This window comes from Nymphaea colorata, chromosome 7 (genome assembly GCF_008831285.2).
Source record: "Nymphaea colorata isolate Beijing-Zhang1983 chromosome 7, ASM883128v2, whole genome shotgun sequence".
In the NCBI taxonomy this organism is placed as follows: Eukaryota; Viridiplantae; Streptophyta; class Magnoliopsida; order Nymphaeales; family Nymphaeaceae; genus Nymphaea; species Nymphaea colorata.
The window spans coordinates 13,087,238-13,107,454 of NC_045144.1; the positions used below are offsets into that span (position 1 = coordinate 13,087,238).

Below are 20,217 nucleotides of genomic sequence, written 5' to 3' on the forward strand. Positions count from 1 at the left end.
CTCCTTGTGTTGGAGGACCAAACAAACCTTTGCCTCCATATGTGCGTCAGCAATGTTTAGATATGCTTCATGCTTTACATCAAAAGAGGATACAGAAAGAAATTGAAGAGGCAGATGTAGGCTATAATGAGCCTTTGGAAGATGATGAAGAGGAAGAAGCTTATGAATGTGACGATGAAGATGATATCATTCTAAGAACAGATTTGGAGACCTCAAGAGGTAGAGATCGTAGAGGAAAAGGGGTCATGTATGAAGGAGGTCGATCTGGCGTAACGGGAAAGAAGAGAAGAGGCACAGTAGATAGGGCCAGGCGTGGTATACGACCACCTAGTGGTAGAGTTCCTACTGGTAGGTCTAGTGTTGGCTCTATTAAGAGCTTTTTCCCTTCATATACTAGCCCAGGTGGTCAGCCGCAGATTCGTGCTGCTATGACATCTAAAGATATGCTATATCAAACACAAAAGATGGTAGGAAAATGGTTTAATGATACATGTATTCCATTTAATGCAGTTAATTCTTTTCAATTCCAAGCCATGGCAGATGCAATTGCTTCTATAGGCCCCGGATTCAAAATGCCATCATATCATCAGTTGAGGGGTAAAATTCTTCAAGATGCAGTGAAAGAAGTGTCTAAACATTGCGATCAATTGAAATTATCTTGGAAGGAAACAGGTTGCTCCATTATGTCAGATGGATGGACTGATACAAGGTCAAGAACACTTGGAAATTTTCTTGTTTATTGCCCTAAAGGTACAATGTTCTTGAAATCTTATGACTTGTCTGATGTTCCTAAGACTGCTGAGATTTTGTTCAACGTTTTTGATAATGTCGTACAAGAAGTTGGACCTACAAACATTAAAAATTTTTTTACAGATAATGCTGCAAATTATAGAGCTGCAGGAGATTTGTTATTTCAAAAGTATGGAACATTCTTTTAGAGTCCATGTGCCACTCATTGTGTTAATCTTATGCTTCAAGATCTTAATGAGATGCATGATATGAAATCAGCCATTGACCAATGTCAAGAGGTAACAAAATTTATCTATAATCATGCATATGTATTGAGTTTGATGAGAAAGTTTACAAAAGGAGTTGAATTGATACGACATGCACAAACTAGATTTGCCACAAATGTATTGACGGTGCAGAGTGTGGTGAAACAAAGAACTCCTTTGAGGCAGATGTTCGCTAGTGAAGAATGGGCTGCATATCCATATGCTCATAAAAGAAATGCTTCTTTAGTTGTGGATATCATATTTAATAACGAATTTTGGGAATCATATGTGAAGCTATTGAAAGTTTGTGTTCCATTAGTGAAAGTCCTCAGGTTAGCTGACAGTGAGGATAGGCCTTCCATAGAGTACTTATATGAGGCCATGAATAAAGCAAAAGAGGCAATTCGAGACAACTTAAAAGGAAAAAAAAAGTTATATATGCCCATATGGAAGATGATAGATAAAAGGTGGACTGGACAACTTCATCAACCTCTTCATGCTGCAGCTTACTATCTAAATCCTGCAATTAGATTTTCTCCTACATTTAAGAAGGATAGAGAAGTCTTAAGTGGTTTGTTGGATTGTATTGACGTGTTAGTGGCAGATTCTAGAGAACAAGATGCCGTGAGCAATGAGTTAGATCTATATGATACTTGTTATCCGGGCATGGGACAACCTGTCGCCGTTTGAGCCAGGACAACCATGCGTCCAGGTAAATACATAGAAATGTTTAATTTACTTTGCATTTGTTACATTTGATTCTTTTAGAACTTTCACATTGATTTGTTATAACGTTATATTTTTATTTAGATTTGTGGTGGAATAGGTATGGGTTTGATTGTCCAAACCTAGCACGTTTTGTAATCAAAGTCCTCAGCCAGACATGCAGTGGTAGTGGATGCGAAAGGAACTGGAGTGTGTTCCAACATATCCATAGCAAAAAAAGGAATAGGCTCGAACATAAAAGGTTGAATGACCTTGTCTTTGTTCGATATAATATGAGGTTGAAACAAAGGTAATATAGCTTAATGTTTACATTTTTTGTACAATATATTTATATGAAATTATATATTAACAAGTTTTCTCTTATGTAACGTAGAGAATTACAAAAAACATCAGCAAGGAAGCACACATCTCAGTTTGACCCTATCAACTTGGAAAACTTTGACAATCTGGAGCCATGGATTGAGGAAGAACCGGCTACAATATTTGATGATGAAGATCTTGAATGCTTCAACCTTGAAGCTGAAGCAACAGAAGGCTTTGTTGATGAAGGAGAGTCTGCTAGTGCTACTGCTGGTGCTGAATATGTTGGTGAGGATCTTCCAATTCTTGACGATGAAGATGAAGAAGAAGATGAAGATGAAGATGATGAAGATTATGAATGATGAATCATTATATGTATCAAACCACTTAAGAGTTATCTATGGTTGTTGAACACTTGAATGTTGTATGACTTTATCACTTTATGACTTCTGCTTTGTTGATTGAAATTGAATGATATTGTTATGAATTTTGATGTCTATGAAGTATGAATGATGAACCGTGAACGCGTAAGTTTATAGCATTTACCAATAATAAGTCTATCATTATCTAAAACATGTTTTCTATGAAGAATTTATTATTTTTAATTTTTTCTGATTTTTTATGAATTTTTCGAATTTTTTTTAATTTTTTCTGATTTATTATTATTATTTTAAAAAAATTTATGATACGTTACGGTACGGCGTATCTTAAAGCCCGACCGATACGCCTTACGATACGCGTTTTACAACATTGTCCCACGCTCCTCACACGCCCTCTCTCCTGCATTGTCTCCCTTCACTCTCTCGTCTCTCTACTTGCATCTCTCTCTGCAGTCTCTCTCGCTATCTTTGTCCATTTCTCCCCCTCTCTCAGCGCCCTCTCTTTGCCCACGCTCTCTCTGCCCCGCACTCTCCCTCTCTGCACGCTCTCTCTCTCTCGCACCTGCCCTTTCTCCCTCGCTCGAACCCTCGGATTCCCCTCTTTCACTGTCTCCCTCACGCGCATTGTCTCTCTTCCACTCCCATCCTCTTGTGTCCTCTCGCACTCATCTTCAACCTCCCTCACAGCTACTGTGGGCCTCTTCTAACGACAGACCCTTCTTTTGAACTCCCTTTTCGCTGATTTTCACTCTTTTGTGACTGTTGGATGGGATTGCAGCTTGGGGGCGCATCATTCCCCTCATACCAGGAGTTGAAGGCTTGGGAGGTGAAAACAACAGTTAATTTTTGTCATTTGGGGATCAACCGAACACTTGAGGTGGCTGCCGGGAGGACTGCAGCAGTTTGGATTCTAAGAGTGGGATGAGTGAGGCCTAACCCAGCTTAAATTGTCTAATATTTTCTGTTAGGGCATGTATAATTATTAATTGAGCATGTTAGACTCAATATTGGATGATTTAAAATGCATGCTAGCGACTTTGCTTTTTGGGGAAGGTCTAAGACTATTTTGGAGGGACGATGATCCACGTGTATATCTATCTTTTTAGCATGATGGGTTGATTTTCAAAGCATGGTAGAGATTTTGATATTGTGGAGAAGGTTTAGAACCGTTGTTGCCAACACGTAGCACATGATATTGTCGTTGTGCGTATTGCGTTGTTGGTTGGGAAAGAGTATGTAAGTTGGGTGTAATTGTTGGGAAGACATCTCAACTAAGAAAGCAAATAAGAAACATATTAGTGATAGGTTGAACCGAAGCTCATAACTTAAATCGTTGGGTCACAACCTTAGAGAGTTGGGAAGAGACCTATTGGAGGGCTTTGTGGGCCGATACTACCTGTCGGCACCTTCTTGAGGCGATGACCTACACCTCAATGATTCTATTTTATACTTGTGTAGATTGTCAAGCAAAGTGAGTAGAGAACTTACCACTTGACTCTGTTTGCAGGTACACCGGGCACATCAAGTCAATGTTGTAAAAATCATATCGTAAGCCGTATCGGTCTGGCTTTAAGATATGCTGTATCGTAAAATATAGTAACGTATCATATTTAAAAAAAAACAAAGAAAAATAAATCAGAAAAAATAGAAAAATTTTTGAAAAATTCATAAAAATCACTAAAAAACAAGAATAATATGTTCATTATCATCAAATATTCATTAACATAAAAATGATGAAAAGGAGGTCATATATCAAAATGCATCTTATTCTTGTTTCAAGGATTTCATCTAAACTTAGATCCAACTACATTATATATACATATATATATATATATATATATAATGTCAACAACATAATCATATTTGTACATTACAAGGATTTTAACAAGACATTAGCATTTTAAAGGCATGTTTGCTTTTTTACATGCCTTCACATTTGTAGCCTTCGAGACACTTCTAGTTGGGTCACGACCCAACAACCACGGATCGGAATCGGGTCTGTGTCTGTTGGATCCAATATCCATTCCTATGTAATAAATAATAACTAATAACAAAGAAGAACCAAACCAACATATTGAACGGAAAATTTGACGGAAGCAAGCGAGTCGTGTTCCCCTTCCTGTCCGGCGAAGCTCCCGCAAATCTCTAGCCTCCCTCCATCGGTAAGTCTCTCTCTGGTGTGGTCGGAAGAAACCCTCGTTCAACCCATGCTTTCCCTCCCATATGCCTTCGATCGGGTAGAGGGGTTCCTAGTTTTCTTCTCAATCACTCTATCCCTCTCTGGTCGATTGTAAAACAGGGCGTCGAAGCCCTCTAGCCACCAAGCAAGCCCTCTTTCCTTGCCCAAAATGAAGGTTCTAAGGCGTATTAATCACTTTCAATATTAAATATGAAAAACAGCCCGTATCGTACGATACAGACCTGTATCGCACGATACATGTGATACAGGGACGATACAGCCCCATTTACGATATAGGGGGTGTATTGTATCATATTTTACAAACGATACGATATGTATCGTATTGTATTTTACAAACGATACGTACAACACTGCGTCAAGTAGGCCTTGAGTGACAAGATTCGAAGCTCGAGGCATTTTGGGTAATTTTGACGACGCACGACTGGTATGGCGACATTCCAGCAAATCCCTGCCTGGGGCCAGCTTTAGAATGTGTGCTCTTCAGGATTATTGGATCCTATGTTTGTGTTATGATTGAATGAATGTATGAATATGATTCAACTGTCATGAGATTGGTTTTGTTTTAAAAATTTCTACGTAATTGCATGTACATGCTAGCAATGATAACTGCTTAGGACAGATGGGGTGGAGTATCGAGTCGAGTACCTCCTCGACCCCGATTGTGCATTAGAAAGCATCCTAAAATGATAATTGCATAGGACAACTACAAGCCAATCACGGATTGAGACTACTCTCCGTGGTTTGACTAAGTTTTGAAAGATGTGATTGGTGTGTTTGATAATGTGAATATTGTAACATGTTTCGTATGCATTGTCGTGGGCATGATGCAAATGAATGAAATTGAAGGGTAGTTGTACCCCTAAAGTTATGACGGCTAGCTAAGATTGTTGACTATATGTGTAGCCCACGTGTAGAGACATTTGAAGGTATGGGTGCACTTGTGAAGTGTACCAACCTTATGAGCTAGCCGGTGATGTTGTGAATATGCTTTCCTAATAATAAGAAATAATAATAGATGAGAGACCAGTGGGTTGTGGCAATGTGTTTGGGAGATGTCTCGCCTCTGCCACTAGTCTCGCCTGCTCGGAGCGCAAGCGGTGCAAGGCCCTAGGATATCGTTGTGTGATGTGCTTGGAGTGTTGGGCTCCCACCTTCCCAACCTGGGTGTCCTAGGGAAGGCTGAGCAACTTTTCTTGAAATTCACACATTTATGAATGAGTTTCCTTCCAATTTGCTCTCTGTTAAACAGTTGACTATTGATTTACACTGTCGCATTATTTTTGACCCTGGTGCATGCTCATTTCAGGACTTACAAACTGGGAAGACTATTGGTGGTGGCTATGAAAAAGGGGGCGTCTACATCCTGTCAGTCCCTATGGGCCTTGCTGCTACCTCTTCTACATCAGATTCTACACCCTTTCAGTGGCATCTCAGACTTGGCCATCCTTCGGGGTCCAAGCTTCGTTCCATCCTACCTCACATTTCAGTCCCAGAGTCATTTCAATGTGAGGCCTGTCAACTTGGCAAGCATACTCGTAGTAGTTTTCCTTCGAGTCTTAGTCCATCAAGTCAAGGGTTGTTTGATCTTCTTCATGTTGATGTGTGGGGTCCTAGCAGGGTTGCTAGCCGATCTAAGTTTAGGTATTTTCTGGTTGTTGTTGATGATTACTCTCGAGTTAGTTGGGTATTTCTTTTGAAAGAAAGGTCTGAAGTAGTACATATCCTCAAAAACTTGATTATTGAAATAAAAATTCAGTTTGGTTCTCGGGTTAAGTGTATTTGCACTGATAATGCTCTTGAGTTCAAATCCTCTATCTTAATGACTTTTTATGCTGAAAATGGTATCTCTCCCCAATTTACATGTCCCCACACCTCACAACAGAATGGAGTTGCTGAAAAAAAACATAGACAATTTCTAACTGTTGCTCGTACCCTAATGCTTCATAATCATGTACCTGCATACTTATGGGGTGATGCCATACTCATGGCTTGTTACCTAACAAATCGTTTACCATCATCCTCCATTGACAACAAAGTACCGATTAAACTTGTTTATACCAATCGAAGCTTATTTCCTGTTGCACCTAAAGTATTTGGTTGTACTTGTTTTGTTCACATTCTTGGGCCCAAACGTGATAAACTTGCTGCTCAAGCCATTAAGTGTGTTTTCATTGGCTATCCTCGAAACCAAAAAGGGTACAAGTGTTTTGATCCGGTAACTCACAAAGAGTATATCAGTGCGGATGTCACTTTCTTCGAGTCTCAGTCCTACTTCTGTGTCATCTGAGATGTCATGTCTTATTCCTCTACCTATCCCTCCAGTCCTGTTGCAGTCTTTTCCCTCTCATGGTCGACCATCAGAATCTTCTCAGGATGTGAGCTCCATTGAAGTAAGTATACCTGACATTGATCATTCTCAGGACTTGCCTATAGCCCTACGCAAAGGCAAGAGACAGTGTACTATGCATCCAATCTCACAATTTGTTTTCACTGACCACCTTGATGACAATTTACAGCAGTTTCTTCATGCTATGACAGTTCATACTGTTTCAACTAGTCATCAACAAGCACTACTAGACTGTAAATGGCGAAAAGCCATGCAAGATAAAATGGATGCTCTCTTACAACGTGGTACTTGGGAATTGGTTGATTGTCCTTCAAATTGTGATATTGTTGGCTATAAATGGGTCTTTACAGTCAAGTACCATTCAGATGGGTCTGTAGAGAGATAAAGGCTCGATTAGTGGCTAAGGGTTATACCCAGACGTATGGAGTTGACTTCTTTGAGACTTTCTCTCCTGTGGCCAGGTTAGGTACTATTCGGCTCATTATCTCTGTTGCGGTATACTCCAATTGGCATATGTATCAGCTGGATGTAAAGAATGCCTTTATGGTGATCTTGAAGAGACTGTATATATGCAGCAGCCCCCAGGGTTCGAGCGACAGGGGGAGTGTAGAAAAGTGTGTCGTTTGAAGAAGACAATTTATGGACTTAAACAAAGTCCTAGAGCGTGGTTTCACAAATTATCTGAGGTCGTTTCACAGTGTGGATTTGAAAGATCTCCTTTGGACCATTCTCTATTCATCAAGAAGACCTCCAAAGGTATAGTTGTTATGGTAGTTTATGTTGATGACATTATCCTGACAGGTGATTGTGATCAAGAAATTTCGATCACAAAGACTTTCCTTCAGAAGCATTTTGTCACGAAAGATCTTGGTCACTTGCGATATTTTCTTGGGATTGAGGTTGCTCATAACAAAGAAGGTGTAGTGTTGTCTCAGAGGAAATATGTACTTGACCTACTGCAGGATACAGGGATGTTAGGAGCCAAGCCGGCTAATCTTCTGATGAATCCACGTCTTCATCTTCATAATGATCAATCAGAGCTAGTAGATTCACGATCTTACAGGTCTCTTATTGGCAAGCTTCTGTATGTCACTGTGACTAGACCAGATATTAGCTTTGTTGTTGGGAAACTAAGTCAGTTTATGGAAAAACCTAGAAAAGTCCATTGGGATGCTGCATTGATGGTTTTGTAATATCTAAAGTCATCTCTGGGCAGGGGCCTTTTTTTCAAGAGAGGTGAATCTCTAGAAATTGTTGCTTATAGTGATGCTGACTATGCAGGGTCTATTGATGATAGAAAATCCACCACAGGCTTCTGTATCTTTGTTGGGAGCAACTTAATATCATGGAGAAGCAAGAAACAGAATGTAGTTTCGAGATCATCTGCAAAATCTGAATATAGAGCAATGACTCAAACGGCTACTGAGATGACTTGGGTTAAGTCTATGCTAACAAATATGAGTACTGAAGTTCCTCTTCCTATGAGAATGTACTGTAATAACAAGGCTGCCACTTACATTGCAAATAATCCAGTATTTCATGAGAGAACAAAGCACATAGAGGTCGATTGTCATTATATTCGGGATCTTATACAAGGAGGTGTTGTGTCTACAGTTCATGTAGCTTCTGAAGATCAGGCGGCAGATATGTTTACTAAGGCTCTTCCTATTGGTGATTTCTCTAGATGTTGTAACAAGCTGAGCATGATTGATATCTATGCTCCAGCTTGAGGGGGAGTGTTGAAATTAGGAAGTTTATATTTAAGTGTGGTAGTTTTCTGATTATTTAAAAGTTGGAGTCTTCTTGAGTCATTTATATCTTTTTGTGTCTCTCTTGTGTAAAGACACTAGCCGACCCCTATTCTCTCTTTAAATAAGAGATTAGGGTTAGCAATGAAAGTACGTTTTCTTTGTTCTCACTCTCTCTCTCCCCCTCTCGTTCTCTTCTCTTGTGTTCCCTCTCTTTTCTCCATCTTTTGCAACAACTGATATTGGTATAAAAGTTGAAGAACCAATGAAGATGTATTGTGATAACAAGTCAGCAATCAACTTGGCCAACAACCCTGTGCTTCATGACAAAACAAAGCATGTTGAGATTGACCGGCATTTCATTCGAGAGAGAATTGATGCTAAAGAACTTGTACTTTCTTATACGAGATCTGAAGTCCAAACTACTGATGTCCTGACCAAAGCCTTGTCTTCAACTTCATTTGAGAGAAATGTATCCAAGTTGGGCATGTTTGATCTGTATGCCCAACTTGAGGGGGAGTGTTGACGTGTTTTAATGTACGGGTCTGGGTCTAGACCCGTCCAGTGTTAGCTCCTGTTTAGGCCTGTTGAGGCTCTACTTGTATCTTAGTAACCCTAATTTTTGGGTATGAATGAAAGTTTATGAGAGAGTGTCTGGTTGCCAGTGGGCACGAGTCCTCCTCACCCGTGGTTTTTTTCCTCTAGTTGAGGGGTTTTCCACGTTACATCTGTGTTCGTTTCTCGTTCTCTCGCTTTTACTGTTTCTACAATATGTACTGTCATACCTCTAGTTTGATGTATGATTTGTATATATAAATATATATGTATGCATAGGTGTATATGTCCTTTATGTATTGTTCTTTTCCTTTTTTATGTACTTGTATGTCTCTTTTCAATTTTTACCCTTTTTTATTATTGTAAAAGGGAGAAGTAGCTGTTGGACCAGCTTCCAACGGCTAAATTTCTAGCCATTGGAGCTGGCCCAACAGCCACCTCCCTCTTCCTCTCGTCATTTCTTTGTACTATAAATAAGGGACTGTTGTCTCCTGTTTTGTCAAGGCTTTTAGGCCTGTTATTGTATATCTTTGAGGTTCAATACAAGTTCCTTTCACCTCTAGGTCGAGGTTTCTCTTTGTGTGACTCCTTGGAGTGGTTGGTAGCTTCAAGAGTATGACTCTTGAAGTGTTTCTTCCATCAAAGTTGGGCCTGGTTTACAGAAAGGTCATCATGTGCTGCTTCCTTGTCAAGATTCTCAGCATTAGACACTGTTTTCGTCTCAACACTTCAGGATGTACATCATCTGCCTTTGTCAAGTCAAATACATCATCTGTAGTGGTACCAGAATCTCGAATGTCATTAGTGGTATCAACATTCTTTGCTGGTCCCTCACCATCACTTGTCAAATCTGTATCTAAATCCTCTTTAGAATCCAAAGCTGTAGAAGCTCCTTCCTGCTCCAGCTCTATCTTTTCCTCATTTGATGAAGCGAGCCTTGAATTATCAAGGAGTTGAAAATCTTCAACCACCTCACTGGTCTAATCCCATAATTCTGAATGCTCCATTTGTTTGTCATTCCATGTGATTTCAAATGATGCTCCTATACTCCGAGCTACATGCGTTCCCAAAAAACATGATGTAATGACATTGAATAAAGAATCACCGTGGCCCCTTTCTGCTGCTCTCTCACAACATTTTATTGGTGTATATAGTATAGATTCATTAAATGGTATGAGCACTTCAAAGGTGCAAAACAATGCCTTATAGCCAATAGTATTGAAGCCAAGGAGGTTACTAGTACCAGACATGCTGCTTCCCACCAAAATAAGGTGCTCTTTCAGCACCGCTTTTGCAACATTTCTCATAGACGATGATAACCTCTGGATTGACTGATCCAAGGCACACGAAATTTCTAGTCTTTCCTGAATTTGCTGAATACAACGTGCCTCATCAATCATCACGGCCAAGCAACAGTCCATGACAGTTATCCAAGCATTACCTTTATTTTTCCAAGCACTTCTCTCAATCACCACTTCAAGAGCCAACTCACCTCTTTCTGATTTCGTGGGATTTTCAACCCAAGATGTTGCATTGGGATTCACCCATAAAGTGTTGATCATGTCTATTCATGGATCACCTTGAACCTAGTCTGCAACAAGGTTGGGCAAATAGCATTGGATAATATCCTTAGTCTTTTCGCTGCAGCCACCACTTTTATCTGCATTTGAGAATTGTATGTATGGTGGCCTCAAATTATGCGAGCAACTTCTATTCCCAATAAGTATCGAAGTGGACCAAGATCTTTCGTCACAGAGTGTTTTTGAAGAAACAGTTTTGCATCAGAAATTTCTTGATCAGAGTCACCTGTTAGGATAATATCATCAACATAAACCACGAGAACGGTTATACCTCTGGAAGTCTTTTTGATAAACAGAAAATGATCAAGAGGAGATCTCACAAAGCCACACTTTGAGACTACCTCGGAAAACTTATGAAACCACGCACGAGGACTCTGCTTGAGTCCATAAATAGCTTTCTTCAGTTTGCACACTTTGCTACACTCCCCCTGTCGTTCAAATCCTGGTATATGTGAAACAAAGGTCTATAGAAATTGAAGGGTATTCTGATGCAGACTGGGCAGGCTGTGTTGACACCAGAAGATCTACTTCAGGGTACTGCGTTTACTTGGGGGGAAATCTAGTTGTTTGGAGAAGCAAGAGACAAGATGACTGTTCCCGCTTAAGTGCAGAGGCTGAATATAGGGCAGTTGCTACTGGAGTATCAGAGTTGTTGTGGCTAAAGATTTTGTTGACTGATATTGGGATAGAGATTGAAGAGCATATGAGGATGTATTGTGATAACAAGTCTGCGATTAACTTGGCTAACAATCCAGTGCTTCATGATCGAACAAAGTATGTTGAGATTGACCGTCACTTCATCAGAGAAAGAATTGATGCCAGGGAGTTAACATTACCATACATGAAGTCTGAAGACCAAACTGCTGATATTCTAACTAAAGCTTTACATGTAACTCCATTTGAGAGAAATGTATCCAAGTTGGGCATGTTTGATATGTATGCCCAACTTGAGGGGGAGTGTTGACGGATCTTGGTGTATGAGTCCGGGTTTGGACCTGATCCATTGTGTCCTGGTTTGGACATACTCATACCATTGTAAACCCTAATCTTGCAAGTTAATGAAGTTTCTAAGAGAGAGAGAGTCTGGCGGATAGTGGGCACCAGACCTCCTCACCCGTGGTTTTTTCCCCTCTAGTTGAGGGTTTTCCACGCTACATCTGTGTTCGATCTTCGGTTCTTATGCGCCTATTATTTCTACAGACATAATTAATTCGCCCTCGACCAGCAATCCCATAGTGATGGCAGCGGACCAACGCAAATAGTTATCTTTGGTGAGTCGAATGGCGGTGACTTGAACAGGAACATTATCAGTTTTGAAGACCTCGACATCTGCCTGATCACTACTAACGGCCGATGCATCCGATTCAGCCATTACAATACAGTAACTTTAACAATCAAGAGTATGAGAACAAAAAATCTCAATGAGAAGACAAACAAAGCACCAAGGCACCAAACTCTACTGTCAACAACAACAACTTAAGAAGCAGGCGTTAAGGTTCAACCAATGAAGTTCACACCATGACCAAGGCTAAGAAGATAGCAACAACAATTTCACAGCAGGGGCAGAAACCTCACGCGGGTTGCTTGGCTTACCAGACAACACGGGAAACACTTCCCACTCTGCAGCAGTAGATGGCTAGGGCAATAGCTCCCAGCAGCAGCAAAAAAAATCAGCTCGGGCGACAGCAGAGGAGGGGTCGCGCGATGCCTCGGGTGACTGCAGAGGAGGCAAAGGGGTCGGGCAACGCATTAGGCTTGGGCGATGCAGCGAAGAGGTCAGCTCGGGCGACAGCAGAGGAGGCAGAGAATTCATAACAGAGGGGTCGAGCGATGCCTTGGGCGACAACAGAGGAGGCAAAGGCTTGAGTGGCGATGTCTACTGCCCACTGTTCGAACGACGGTGACTCGAGCAAAGGCGGCAGATAGCTCAAGCTAAGGCGACGATGCAAGCAAAGGCTCGGGCAACGGTGTCACTGCTCACTGTTTGAACGTTGGTGGCTCGAGTGGGGGTGGCAGGCAGCTCAAGCGACAACCAAAGCTTAGGCGACAACAGACGGAAGAGCCATTAGCCGCAAAGGATGACGGGAACGAGCAGAAGGTGAACAGTTTCAAATCTTTCGATACCTTGCGCCTTAGGTGATGGCGGACGGGCAACAACGAATGACGGCAGTTTCAAACACAAACACCGGCAACGCCGGCTTTGATACCATGTTGTATAGTAGAAGTAGAATCGAAGATGAATATAACGTGGAAAACCCTCAACTTGAGGGAGGAAAAACCACAAAGGAGACAGCTCTGATGCCCGCTAGCTGCCGGTACCTCTCTCTCTCTCAATTTTTTCATTCGAATGAAAAATGGGTTACATGATACTTAAAAAGGAATACATCAAGACAACGGGTCGGACAGGATCCAGACCCAGACCCGAACAAACATACATGTCAACAATGTACATCCTGACCATGCTGATTAGGAAACAGTGTCTAATGCTGAGAATCTTGACAAGGAAGCAGCACAAGATGACCTCTCGAGTGTGCAGGAATCTTCAGCGCATGGGAGCATGAAATATATTGCTTCTCGTTTGAGGCGTCTCTCTGATAATGAGACAGAGGAGCTTGGTCAAATTCATCGTCAGATTAGAGAGTTGTTGAACAAGCTTGGATGTATCAATAACTGTTCAATCATTTGGCTGCACAAGAGGCACTCAGATGGTCAATGAGTAGGTGTTGGCTTCGTGTTACAGAGGTCCATGGGGAAATGAACAACATGTTGTCGTCTTTGCAGAATTCATTGCAGAAATCTGACGTTTGCAACAAGTTTGAGTGCCCTTGAAGGGGGCACAACAAGAAAGGCTTACACCTTGAGGACAAGGTGTTTTCTTGAAGGGGGGGAGTATTGTTAGACACCGGATAGGGGACCTCGGGTCAGGTCCATTGGACTGACCCATTAAACTCTATAAATAGGGTCTGTAGATCAGAATAGGGTTCATCGCAGAAGTTATTGGGCGCTCCTCTAGGAGGAGAAACCCTAGTTTGGAGATTAATGTTCAGTGTGTGTGTGGAATTTGGGGATTTCCTCTTGTAAAGGCCCATCAACGTTGGCGGAGGCTAACAAATGGTGGGGGCGAGTTCATTTCCAATGAATTTACTAAGTATTTACTAAATCATGGGATCACTAAACAAATTTCCTGCCCTCACACACCACAAAAAAATGTTATTGCTGAAAGAAAGCTTATACACATAGTTGAAGGTGCATTGAGTATGATGCATTACACAGATGTGCCCATGAATTTATGGACTAAAGCTTTCTATATTGTTGTTCATGTCATTAATCGTCTGCCATTGTCTTTACTTCAAGGAAAATCTGCATTCTTTATTTTACATCAAGAACAGCCAAATTATGATGAACTACATGTTTTGGGATGTGTTTGTTATGTTTATGTTGATGTTTCCTTGAGAAATAGTTTGAAGATCGAGTTGTTATTTGCAGATTTGTGGGTTATGCAGAAAATTATAAGGGCTATAGATGTTACAATCCAAAGACTGGGCGCATGCATATTTCACAACATGTTGTTTTTGATGAGCTGAATGCAACATTCAATGCAAGGGATAATACATATGATCCATAGCTGAATGCTGAAATATTAGGCCAAGGAACTTATGCATGCTACACATACAGTGAACAAATTATTGATGAATTCGAGGCAGCCTCAGATACTTAGATAGACAACACGTCTCTATATGCTCAGAGGAACAACACATCTTCACCTAATCGTTTTTTTAGGATTGATATATACTCGATGATCAGTTACAACGACCGCTCCAGAAACCGTCATTACCTGCCCACGTAGATTAGAACGTGCGCGACACCCTATTGATAGGTGGGTAAGTTATGATAACTTTTCTATAGATTTTCAACTTTTTATGACAAAATTGAGCAAAAATGTGGAGCCAAAATGTTATGAGCACGCATGCAAGAGCAAATATTGGATCGAGGTCATGAATGAAGAAATGGCTGCTTTAAATGAATGTCAAACTTGGGAGATTGTTCATCGTCCAGATGATAAGAATGTAGTGGGTTCAAAATGGGTTTACAAACTCCAATATAAATCCAATGGGAGTATTGATAGATATAAGGCTCGTCTTGTGGCCAGAGGCTTCACCCAACAATACGGAGAAGATTATGATGAGACTTTCAGTCCAATTATCAAGATGGGAATGATCCGGGTTGTCATTTCTCTTGCAATCTCACATGGATGGACTTTATACTAGTTGGATGTTAAAAATGCTTTTCTCCATAGTTTTCTAAAAGAAGAAATACACATGAAACAACCTCCAAGTTATGCTATCAATGATCCAACTTAATGGGTGTGTAAGTTACAAAAATCATTATATGAGCTTAAACAAGCGTCTTGCTCATAGTTTGATAGATTTCAATTCATGTACAACAGACTGGTTGTCTCAAAAGTTCACTTGACTATTTCTTATTCATATATCATATAGGTGAAATTACAACTTGGTTACTGATATATGTAGATGACATAGTTCTTACTGGAAATTCTCCAATACATATATCTCATGTTAAGGAAGTGTTGAAGCAACAATTCAAGATGAAAGATCTCGAGAACTCCAGTATTTTTTCGGTGTCGAGCTTGATAGAAAGGATGATATGTTGACTCTTACGCAGCACAAATATACTCTTGATATATTGGAAAGAGCAGGTATGACAAATTGCAAGCCTATAAATACTCTTAGTGTTCTCCACACAAAATTGAATGCCTCTTATGGGAGTGATTCATACTTAAATCCTAGTTTTCATCGGAGTATAGTTGGCATGTTGCAATATCTCACCTTTACATGCCCAGACATAGTATATGCAGTGAATCGAGTCTCTCAGATTATGCACGCACCCACAGGAGGACATTGAATGCTATTAAACATACTTTGCGCTATCTTAAGGATACTCTTGGGGATGGACTCGTCTACACAAGGAAGTCAACTACTATTTCCACTTATACTGATGCAGATTGGGTAGGTGACCTAGATGATAGACAGTCAGTTTCAGGTTACTGTATCTTCCTTAACTCTAATCTTGTTTGCTGGAGCAGCAAAAAACAACGTGCAGTTGCCAGATAAGGCATTGAGGTAGATATAGGGCCATGGCTGCCGGCGCAGCTGAAGCTTCATGGTTGCGTCATCTTCTTGGGGACCTCTCCCTCTCCATTGCTCAGTCATCTCTATTTTGCAATAACCAAAGTGCCATCAAAATTGTTTTCAATCCTATCTTACATAATCGCACTAAGCATATAGAGATTGATCAACACTTCATTCGCCAGAAGGTTGAGGAGAGCGAAATTGTTCATACTTATATACCCACGTCTCAACAAGTGGTTGATCTATTTATCAAGGGTCTTACAGGACATCATTTCTGGGAATTGAAAAACAAGTTGTACATGATCAAATCTCATGCACAACTTGAGGGGGGCTGTTAAGATATGGTTCAGGTCAAGACAGACCCAACCCATTTTCACCACACGCAGCACATGGGCGGTGGCAAACTTGTAATATTTATTGTTTTTTTGTATATTTTATTTGTAACAGTTAAGTGTAATTAGTTTAAGTAATGACAAGAGATGGGTGCTCCCCCTAAGGCCCTCGATTTAATTCTCTCTCCTTTCTCGTGCAAACTGCAAACTTATTCTTTTCCTTCCTCTCGTGTCTTTTTTGAGACATCCAGTGGTAATATATCGAAATCTTACAAGAAGATCGTGGTGGTGATTATCTTGGGGTTACCAAAGGAATGTTGGATGCAGGATTACCTATTTGGGAAGACAACTGGGCAAGGATATAGGAGAAGCTATCTTTATTACATGAAATTTTTGAATCCATTTGAATCTTCTTCTAATATTTCCAGAAATGAAGACATTGCTTTGTGGCATCAAGGATTAGGTCACCTTATTCTAGGAAAAATATTTTGCATTCATTTCTTAAGGAATTTTATAAAGATGACTTTCTTCGTGACAATTGTATTTTGGGACGAATCAACTCCTTTCCTATTTAAGTAAAGCTCCTTTTGAATTGATTGATTATGATGTATAGGCATCAGCTCCTATCATGTCTAAAGCCTAAACGTAGTTTTCTATATCATGTTATTTTCGCAGACGACTTTTGATATCTATGTTTCAATTTACTTCCTAAGACAAAAATCTGAAGTTTTCTCATATTTTAAAACATTCATTTAATTAATAAAAAGTCAATTTGAAACAAATACTAAAACTTTAAGAACTGATTGGGAGGAAACCATTTGTAAATCAAAGCTATAAAACAATGTAGAATTGAACATAACATCTAATTGAAGTTGTCAACATGGTCCACCAAAAACCTCACACAGGAAACTCTCAAATCCGATGAGCGGTTGAATACAGTGCTGCAGAAAATTACATCACAAATAATGCACTTGTTAGAAGATAATGTTATTTAAGTTTTAGGTTAGCATGATTTTATGTATTAGGCTAGATTCTATCTTTTATCCTTTATATTAATTTTTCATTTTTTGTATTTAGTTTTTCTTTTCTTTCTTTTCTGTATTTTTCTTTGTTTCAGCCAGAATTTGGCTGAAACAGTGCAGACATTGGACTCTCCAACGGCTAGTTTTTCTACTCGTTGGAGACTCCAAGGGCTCCTTCTCCTCTCTATTTATTGTATCTCATCTGCTTTTGTTGTATGCTCTTAATGAGCTATGTATTTTTATCAATGAAAGGAATCATTCCACATTTCATGAGTGAGAAATGGATTCTTGTGTGAGGTTTGCATGCTACCAGAGCTTGGCTCTGTTTGGGAGATTCTTCTAGTTGAAAGTTGAAGGGATTTTGCTGGAGAAACAACACGTTGATTGTCTGGGTGCTGAATTGCTGTCAATTGTGAGAGTGTAGAGCTTGCTGATTTGTGACACTCCAATGTCATACACAACTAAACACAAAAAGAAATAGAGACAGATTTTTTTCTTTTTTCTTTTTTTTTTGTAGGGTCACTATGACTCAGTGAAAGCAGAACAATCACACACCTATGTAGTTGGCGTAGACCCGATCTGTCTATTGCGTACAAATAACTTGCCTCCGTAATTAGTGCACGGCATGATCTATCTTTGGAGTTAATATTTCTAATGAAAAACACCTATTAATAAAAGCCATTACTTTATATATATGTCGGAAAACCACATGTAACGATTGGCATCTGGGGCGTCAGGCATGGAACAGGGTCCAAGCCCAGACCCGTAGTCAACCCGTTTGAAGAGGCCCGACTTCGAGGGGGCCTCTCTTCGTCTCCCTCGCTGTTTGAAACTTGGCGTAGAGGAACAAGAGACAGAATAAGGAGCCGCAGAAGTAGAAGCAGTGGCGGCGGAGGTGACGGGTGGTAGCGTTGAGGTAAGCCATCCTCCCTCCCGATATCTCTCTGTTTGCTCTGCCATTCTTGCCCTCTATCTCATCTCTGTTCTCCCGTACCCTCCCCTTTTATGTCTCATCGTTCTATGTTCTTCTCCCTCTCTGTCCCGAGTTCTCTCGTGGCTGGCCCTCATCATCTCTCCCCCTCTACTCTCTCTCCCACCAGCATTCTCTCACCCTCACCATCTCTCATTCTCACCCTCTGCTCTCCCGCCAGCTTTCTCTCGCCCTCACCATCTCTCACTCTCCCTCAACCGAGCTCACTCACGCATGCTTTCCCTCTCGTCTATTTTCTTTTCTCGTTTCCTCATTCTTGCCCTTTTTGTCTCTCTCTTCGTCTCTCTATCGCTGTCTCTCTTCTGTGTGTGTGTGTCACCCTCAGCCGGACCCTTTGTCAACCTCTCATCCATTCCCTCACTCTTGAACTCAGCCTCTCTGTGTAGCTGACCCCTTTCCCTCTCAACCGGATGCCCTCTTCTGGCATCAGATCTCTCTCTTGCTCATTCTCACGCTCTTTAAGGCTGTTTTGGATTTGGCAGTTGGAGGGGTGTGTCTTTCCCCTCATACCAGCAAATGGAGGGTGTTGGAGGCAACGACAACATTTAACCTTCACCATTTGTGTCTATTTGGAAGGCAACTTGGTGGCATGGAGAAGTAAAAGACAAGTGTTTGTTGCTGTTCGAGTGCCGAGGCTGAGTACCATGTTGTAGCTATAGGATTTTCTGAATTATTGTGGCTAAAAGTATTGATGGCTGATAGCGGGATTAAAGTTGATGGACCTATGAAAATGTGCTTTGGTAATAAGTTTGCGATAAACCATGCAAAAAATCCTGTGTTACATGATAGGACTAAGCATGTGGAGATTGATCGACATTTCATTCGTGAGAGAATTGACTCCAAGGAGCATGTCTTACCATATATGAAGTATGATGATCAAGTTGCAGATGTGTTGACAAAAGCTTTGTCTTCTACTCAGTTTGAGAAGTAGGCAAGTTGGACAAGTTTGACTTGTATGCCCAACTTGAGGGGGAGTGTTGACGAGCACACTTAAGGGTTCGTTTTATCCTAATTGAAAATGTTAATGAAATTTTATAAGTGAGAGAATGGCTGCTAGTGAGCGCTGTTCTTCTTCCTCAGCCATGGCTTTCTCCCTTTGTTTTTGAGGGGTTTCCACGTTAAATCTTTGTGTTTCTCTCCTCTTCTTCTGTATCCATATTTCTATAGACCATATACATTTCTAAATTTACATTCCATGCACAACAAACTTTACAACTATGTTATCATTGTGCAATTCACTTGTAGAATTAGGTTCCATGCACATACAAAGAGGAAGCATATAGTTCCAATAACCGAGACCATTTCAAACTGCTCAATAATTTACAGTAGATTACTATAAAGAACAAACATCTGATTAATGTTTGTTAATATGCTTCAGATACAAATGCAGTTAATATTGACCAATCAATGGAACAATTTGTTATTGACTCCAAAGATGTAAGTTCCTTTGTTAACAAGTAGGACTATCTTTTAGCAACCAACAATTCCCTGAACAAAGAAATTGTAAAGCAGGAATCAATCAGTGAAGATAGCTACAACTGTCAGCAATCAACAATATTTGCACTGGCAGCAGCAGCATTTTTTGTTGTGATATATGTCTGGTGGTGGTGACATCATGCTCATCATCCATGTGGACACTATTATTGTTACTATTTTGATTCTTGTCACCTTTGTATCATCATAATACAAGACTCAACAGGTCTAAAAGAACTCTATACTGATCAAATAATACCCATTTGACAGGAAAGATAAACTAAGATGGCAAAAAAATATAAATCAAAGGCAAAATAGACAAAAGTCAATTATCAGTTGTGACAGAGAAGCAAAATGTTTTTCTGAATTATGGGGATCATGAGAAAACAGAAAAGGAATGCGATTTTCGTTCTGAATC

General features: G+C 40.3%; 1 protein-coding gene across 5 annotated transcripts in view; it reads right to left on the reverse strand.

Annotated features, from left to right (window-relative positions):
• The window catches only part of LOC116257041 (uncharacterized), a 92,945-nt gene that overhangs the window by 4,773 nt on the left and 67,955 nt on the right, over nt 1–20,217 (reverse strand). The window lies entirely within an intron of this gene.